Source organism: Sinocyclocheilus grahami, unplaced genomic scaffold (assembly GCF_001515645.1).
Source record: "Sinocyclocheilus grahami isolate Dianchi unplaced genomic scaffold, SAMN03320097.WGS_v1.1 scaffold588.1, whole genome shotgun sequence".
Classification (NCBI taxonomy): Eukaryota; Metazoa; Chordata; class Actinopteri; order Cypriniformes; family Cyprinidae; genus Sinocyclocheilus; species Sinocyclocheilus grahami.
This window is the reverse complement of record NW_015505767.1, coordinates 910,793-918,437: the sequence shown is the minus strand read 5'-3', so window position 1 is coordinate 918,437 and position 7,645 is coordinate 910,793.

The following is a 7,645-nucleotide window of genomic DNA, read 5'->3' as shown; positions in this document are numbered from 1 at the left end:
TTTAAAAGTATACAGTGTATATATATATATATATATATATATATATATATATATATATATATCTTTTTATATTTTTTGTGGAAACCATGCTACATTTTTTCTGGATTATTTGATGAATGGAAAGAACAGCATTTATTTAAACAGAAATCTTTAGTAACATTATACATGTCTTTACTATCACATTTGATCAATTTAATGCATTCTTCCTGAAAAGCATTAATTTCTTCTTCTTTTTTATATATATGCTGACCTGGGACTGTATTACAGAAACATCCTAATTTACAATTTTAACAATGGTACTTTCAATTTAGAAATAGATTTTTTTTTTATCTTAAAGGGACAGTTCAGCCAAAAATGAAAATTCTGTCATCAAACAGGTAACGGTAGCCATTGACTTCTATAGTATGATAAAAAAAACTAACAAAAAAAACCCAATGAAAGTCTATGGCTACCACAATCTGTTTGGTGATCAACATTCTTCAAAATATCTTCTTTTGTTTTCAACAAAACACAAGAGTAAACGATGACAGAATTTTCGTTTTTTGGGTGAACTATATCTCTAAGTAAAAAATTAAGCTTAGAAGTTTCACTAGTATAGTCTCTGAGGAGTTAACCACAGGAACAGTATCAGACAAAATACAAAAATAAAATGAAAAAAGAGTTTGTGCAAGATGCAATACAGAAAGCTCCCCCCACTGATAGTCACTGTAAAATTCACACATTGTGTAACACTGTTTGTACCTTCAGGGGGACATTTCCATTTGTCCAGCCTCAGAATTGCCTGAGCAGGGATGAGAAAGGCAAAAGCACTCACCTGGAACAAAGGCAACCTAAATATGGCATAGAATTTTTTTTTTATTGTGACTACTAATCACATATTTCCATACTAAAGCCCACATTGAATAACTCAACTGACACCAAATGTAGTCTGTATGAGTGTAGTGATCCACACACAGGTGAAGATGGTGCCCACTAACTGGCTGTCAAGTGTACTGGTCCTGCCCCACACACATGGCTTCAGCCAATAGGAATGGTACAGCAATAGTTCCACTGAAGCATGTTAGGTTGTGCTGGAGATCCAGAGGCAGGACATACAGATATAGGAAGGGTTAGAAGGGATGGGAACATTAGGTGAGTCAGACTATGGGAGAGTATGAGAATGTAAGTGTACCTGCAGTCCCTGCAGCACACACAGATACCAAGGTGGGACGTCCTCGATCCTGTAGATCATATCAAATCCTGCAGGCTGATTCTGACTCCCATCAGATGTCTTAGCCATGTCAGCAGGCATCTCTTGTACCTCTGTACCATCTGCTGGCACAACTCTATCAGAAGGTGGGAGCTAATGGGCAGTATTATAAAGATAGAGTATAATGGAGAATAAACACATACACGCACACGCACACGAGACCCCTTTAATAATTGACTTAATATTTAACTACAGATAACGTATCTAACTGCAAAAGTTAACTTCAAAGATGGTTGAAGAAAATAATTTTGGGGGGAAAAAATTGTAGCGAACACAAAATTGATGGAAACAGTAAAAAAAAATAAAAAAAATAAACACAAGATCTTCAGGAATGTGACTTGTAAAATCAAATCAATGGACCAGAACCGTCTGTCTCCTACATTCTTATGTCTCATTGTTATATGTTCTATCACATATAACTCCCCAAAAGTATCAAAGCTTTTCTTAATTAAGCTTCTTTTCTTTTTTTTTAAATCCAAGTGCAGTGTATCCCAATTTCGTATTTTGAGTAAATGTAAACAAATATGTAACAATGCATAATAAATAATGAGTATCATTCACTGGCTCATATTGGCAAAGAGCAAAATTATAATTAAAATATAACAAGCATGTATTTTTTTAATGACTGTAAAGAAAAATATATTTACCTACTACTCACTTCTTGGTGTATTTTGTGCACTGAGCTAACAGTTATTCTAAATAGTAATCTGGCACAATACTTTGCACCTTATATTTGAACATTTGTGCATGACAAAGGCCTAAATGTTTTGCTTTGCATGACCAGAATTCAGATTAAAATATGTAAACACTCAAGAAAAGAATATCAAGACATTTCCCTCCATGTAAAGATAGTGACACAGAAAAATTTAGTAATCAGAATCAGAATCAGAATGAGTTTTTATTGCCAGGTATGTTTACACATACGAGGAATTTGTTTTCATGACAGAAGCTCCACAGTGTAACAGAATGACAGTGACAGAACAAAAACACAGATAATAAAAAATAGAAAAATAGAACAAGTAACTAAGGAATAAAAATATACAAATCGACAATTGTATGTACAGGTATATAACAATAGACAGTTGTATGTACAGGTATATTATGTGCAAATTGAAATGTAGACTGAGTATGAGTGTTAGATAAATAAGGGTATGAGTGAATAAATAGTGTGTGTTCCACAGTTATTGTCAAGTGTTCATGAGATGGATGGCCTGAGGGAAAAAACTGTTCCTGTGTCTGGTCGTTCTTGTGTGCACATCTGTTCATGAAGTCCAATAAAACATGTAATTTATGAAATTTGCCTCAAAACAAACTCAAATCTTTCATGTTGAATTTTTTCTTTTTCTCTCTGAAAAAGTGAAAATGCTCTTTTTTTTTTGCAGGGTAGACATTTCCTTGATATGCGTGACAAGTTAAGTGCACAATAATGTGTTAAACCCATTTCAAAAGAGATAACATGGAAAAAACATGAACATCATGATTTATCATTAAGCAGCCAGACTGTATAAGGCTATGTCATTACAAACAACATTATGCAGATGCTATTCCAAACAAATATAGCACACACTGTATCAATGCTTACTGACAACAAAGCTTGAGAATGAGCATTAAAGATAACCAAAGGGATTTATTTGTGTGTGTGTATGTGTGTGTGTGTGTATATATATATAGCCACCTTTATTACCATGTTAACACCTGCTTACATAAAAAATGTGTTGTATTATTACAAAACCATAGAAAAAAGAACAGTTGAAGAAAACAATCAATAACTTAAAAAGTCTTACAGAATACTCAGGTGTCAGAGGTCACACGAGTCAGTATTAGACAGACGGTCAACACTACATTCATTTTGAACTATTAACCTAAATAAACTTCCTGTGTTCAGCTGACAGATGACTCCCGTTGGCTTGTCTGTCACAAGTATTGTTGAATACATACCGAAGCATGTTCAAGCCAAAGGCACGGTGTACAAAGGTGATGAAGAAGGTATTTTTGTGTGGGTGTGTGTGTGTGTGGAGATGGGTGTGAGCATGTTTTACTGGGCTCTCCTGGACATCAGCATCTCTCTTATGTTGTCCTCCGCATCTTTAACGCTGCGCTCCAGGTAAGTCTTCTTTTGCTGCGGAAAAACAAAGGGAAAAGACAAAAGCAAGTTGGTTATTATAACTTCAAGTTCGGTCACATCAGAAGGCTTTTTCTTTCTGAACACACCCTTTTACTCCCCAAACTGCGTGACAGAGCTGTTAAAATTCTTTGTGATAAGATAAGAAGATGAACTTTTTTTTTGGATCGTATTCAAAGACGCTCTTAAAGTGAATTAAACTTTGATTGCTCAGGTTGAATAAGGTTAAAGGTTTCTGATTGTGTCTAAATACGAAAAACCTTTCCTTTTTTTAGTCAGAAAATTTAAGGAAGACTGTTACATCAAAGGTGCTGCATGCTAGAGAAAGTGTAAATGGAACATTACGCAACGCGTGCCAGGATGTGTAATCAGGGTGACACCTGGTTAGCGGCGAGACACTGTACAGTTACAGGCCTCTACCTGAAGTCTTCCGACAATGTGTTGCAAAAGAACTGAGTCAAATGCACAGCGTGCGCACGCAGTCAGAAAACCTTTGCCCCAGGCGATGTGGCACCATCTCACTAGAAATATGCAACTTCTCACATTTATCAACACAAACATTGTGCGACATATCACATTACGAAGCCATTTATTATTCTTGAACTTTTGTATTATTACAAAACCATAGAAAAAAGAACAGTTGAAGAAAACAATCAATAACTTAAAAAGTCTTACAGAATACTCAGGTGTCAGAGGTCACACGAGTCAGTATTAGACAGACGGTCAACAGTACATTCATTTTGAACTATTAACCTAAATAAACTTCCTGTGTTCAGCTGACAGATGACTCCCGTTGGCTTGTCTGTCACAAGTATTGTTGAATACATACCGAAGCATGTTCAAGCCAAGGGCACGGTGTACAAAGGTGATGAAGAAGGTATTTTTGTGTGGGTGTGTGTGTGTGGAGATGGGTGTGAGCATGTTTTACTGGGCTCTCCTGGACATCAGCATCTCTCTTATGTTGTCCTCCGCATCTTTAACGCTGCGCTCCAGGTAAGTCTTCTTTTGCTGCGGAAAAACAAAGGGAAAAGACAAAAACAAGTTGGTTATTATAACTTCAAGTTCGGTCACATCAGAAGGCTTTTTCTTTCTGAACACACCCTTTTACTCCCCAAACTGCGTGACAGAGCTGTTAAAATTCTTTGTGATAAGATAAGAAGATGAACTTTTTTTTTGGATCGTATTCAAAGACGGTCTTAAAGTGAATTAAACTTTGATTGCTCAGGTTGAATAAGGTTAAAGGTTTCTGATTGTGTCTAAATACGAAAAACCTTTCCTTTTTTTAGTCAGAAAATTTAAGGAAGACTGTTACATCAAAGGTGCTGCATGCTAGAGAAAGTGTAAATGGAACATTACGCAACGCATGCCAGGATGTGTAATCAGGGTGACACCTGGTTAGCGGCGAGACACTGTACAGTTACAGGCCTCTACCTGAAGTCTTCCGACAATGTGTTGCAAAAGAACTGAGTCAAATGCACAGCATGCGCACGCAGTCAGAAAACCTTTGCCCCAGGCGATGTGGCACCATCTCATTAGAAATAAGCAACTTCTCACATTTATCAACACAAACATTGTGCGACATATCACATTACGAAGCCATTTATTATTCTTGAACTTCCCACTTATTTATAGGTCACAGCGCTTGGAAAGGTCATGAAAATATTTAAGAGGGCAGCAAATGATAGGATGGAAAACAATGGCCAACAGGGGTGCACAGAATTTTGCCCCCTCCATCAGTCTGACAGAGTTGGACGAGTGCTGTCAAGCAAACACTGTTGACTTGTTTGGCTGCCTTTAAATATATTTTTCTTTTCACCCATGAGAAAGGAATGTCAGCACCATGAGAACACCCAGAATGCACATACCAAAAAAAAACAAATGTTCTATCAAAATGAAAAACTTTTGACAAAAAACTTTTTTTGTCAAAACAGTAATGTGTACATTTTATTACAGTTGTAAGCTTGCAGGCTGAATTCAATGTGATGAGATAAAACAATGTTATGGCAAGGAACCATCTTTTTATGGAGTTGTCTTCACAGGTTACACATGAGAGACAAAGCATGGCCTGTGCGGTCCGATTCCTGAGCAAATGACTATGAGCCAGTTCTTTTAATAAGTAATTCAAAAAGTCTACTGAGTTGAATCATTCTGATGGATCCTTCAAGGAATGAACTCACTGTTCAGAGTCTACTGCACTGAAGAAGATTATTCCAGTGGTTTATTTACGGATTTATCTGGTTTGCGTATATATTGGGTGGGGCAGGTATTCTATAAAAAGCACACTGGAGTGCGAGCTGAAAAACTAAAGGGGAATCCTCTTCCCTATATGCTCTGTGAATCATATGCAAAAGAAATGAAGCTTCAGATACACATGGAAAATTCGGTGGAAGACTGTTGTATTGACTACTTTATACGTTTTAAGCGAGATGAAACTAGCTGTTAAGTGCAGGAACAGAAACGAACCTAACTAGGCGCTGTTTGCCTCCTACACAGCTCTACTGAGGCGAGTGTAAAACAATCAGTCTTTTGACTCCATGAATGTCCTGCTTGGTATATATGTATGTGTGTGTCTTTCTCACTTTCGGACATCTCCAATGAGCTCTCCTTTATGAAAAAGCACCATTTAAATCCAGCTCTCTTTGATAAATCTGTCATAGAAAAAACACACTAAAAAAATATACTGGACAAATCTGTTTTTTAGTTACCAGTAAGTTGCCTTTTAATATATATTTGTAACTTACTGGTACTTGTTTGGCTGCCTTTAAATATATTTTTCTTTTCACCCATGAGAAAGGAATGTCAGCACCATGAGAACACCCAGAATGCACATACCAAAAAAAAACAAATGTTCTATCAAAATGAAAAACTTTTGACAAAAAACTTTTGTCAAAACAGTAATGTGTACATTTTATTACAGTTGTAAGCTTGCAGGCTGAATTCAATGTGATGAGATAAAACAATGTTATGGCAAGGAACCATCTTTTTATGGAGTTGTCTTCACAGGTTACACATGAGAGACAAAGCATGGCCTGTGCGGTCCGATTCCTGAGCAAATGACTATGAGCCAGTTCTTTTAATAAGTAATTCAAAAAGTCTACTGAGTTGAATCATTCTGATGGATCCTTCAAGGAATGAACTCACTGTTCAGAGTCTACTGCACTGAAGAAGATTATTCCAGTGGTTTATTTACGGATTTATCTGGTTTGCGTATATATTGGGTGGGGCAGGTATTCTATAAAAAGCACACTGGAGTGCGAGCTGAAAAACTAAAGGGGAATCCTCTTCCCTATATGCTCTGTGAATCATATGCAAAAGAAATGAAGCTTCAGATACACATGGAAAATTCGGTGGAAGACTGTTGTATTGACTACTTTATACGTTTTAAGCGAGATGAAACTAGCTGTTAAGTGCAGGAACAGAAACGAACCTAACTAGGCGCTGTTTGCCTCCTACACAGCTCTACTGAGGCGAGTGTAAAACAATCAGTCTTTTGACTCCATGAATGTCCTGCTTGGTATATATGTATGTGTGTGTCTTTCTCACTTTCGGACATCTCCAATGAGCTCTCCTTTATGAAAAAGCACCATTTAAATCCAGCTCTCTTTGATAAATCTGTCATAGAAAAAACACACTAAAAATATATACTGTACAAATCTGTTTTTTAGTTACCAGTAAGTTGCCTTTTAATATATATTTGTAACTTACTGGTAACAAAATTGTAAATGGTTTTACATCACATTTTCTACAAATTTTACTGTAAAATACTATTACATTTTTTATTATTTATTTATTTATTTTTTGCAAGTAAAAACTATAGATTACTTTATAACTTTACTGAAAAACAGTAAAGGGATATTACCAAAAGGCCCTGTGTGAAACATTACATATGTTTTTTTTTTTTTTTTTTTTTTACATTGTTTTATCTTATTTCTGAATAAAAATGTACATTAGGGTGTTTTGTCTAAAATTTCTTTATTTTTAATTCTTTACTTCTGATTTGTTATTTAGTTAATGTTTATTGCATTATTTTAGTTTCATGTGCATTGCCCAGGTGATATTTTGTCTTTGTGTGTATATCGCTGTGTATGTTTATACATGAGTACTGATCATGTGTTACGGACAGGCCACTACATGTTTGCCATCTGCATTATTATGTTGGTTATCAGTACATTTTAAGGCATAAAGCATATTTTAGTTTAAAAGCATGCACATCTGCCAGTTTTTTTAAAAACCATACAGTTAACAGGATAATTTTTACACTGCAATTTTACAGC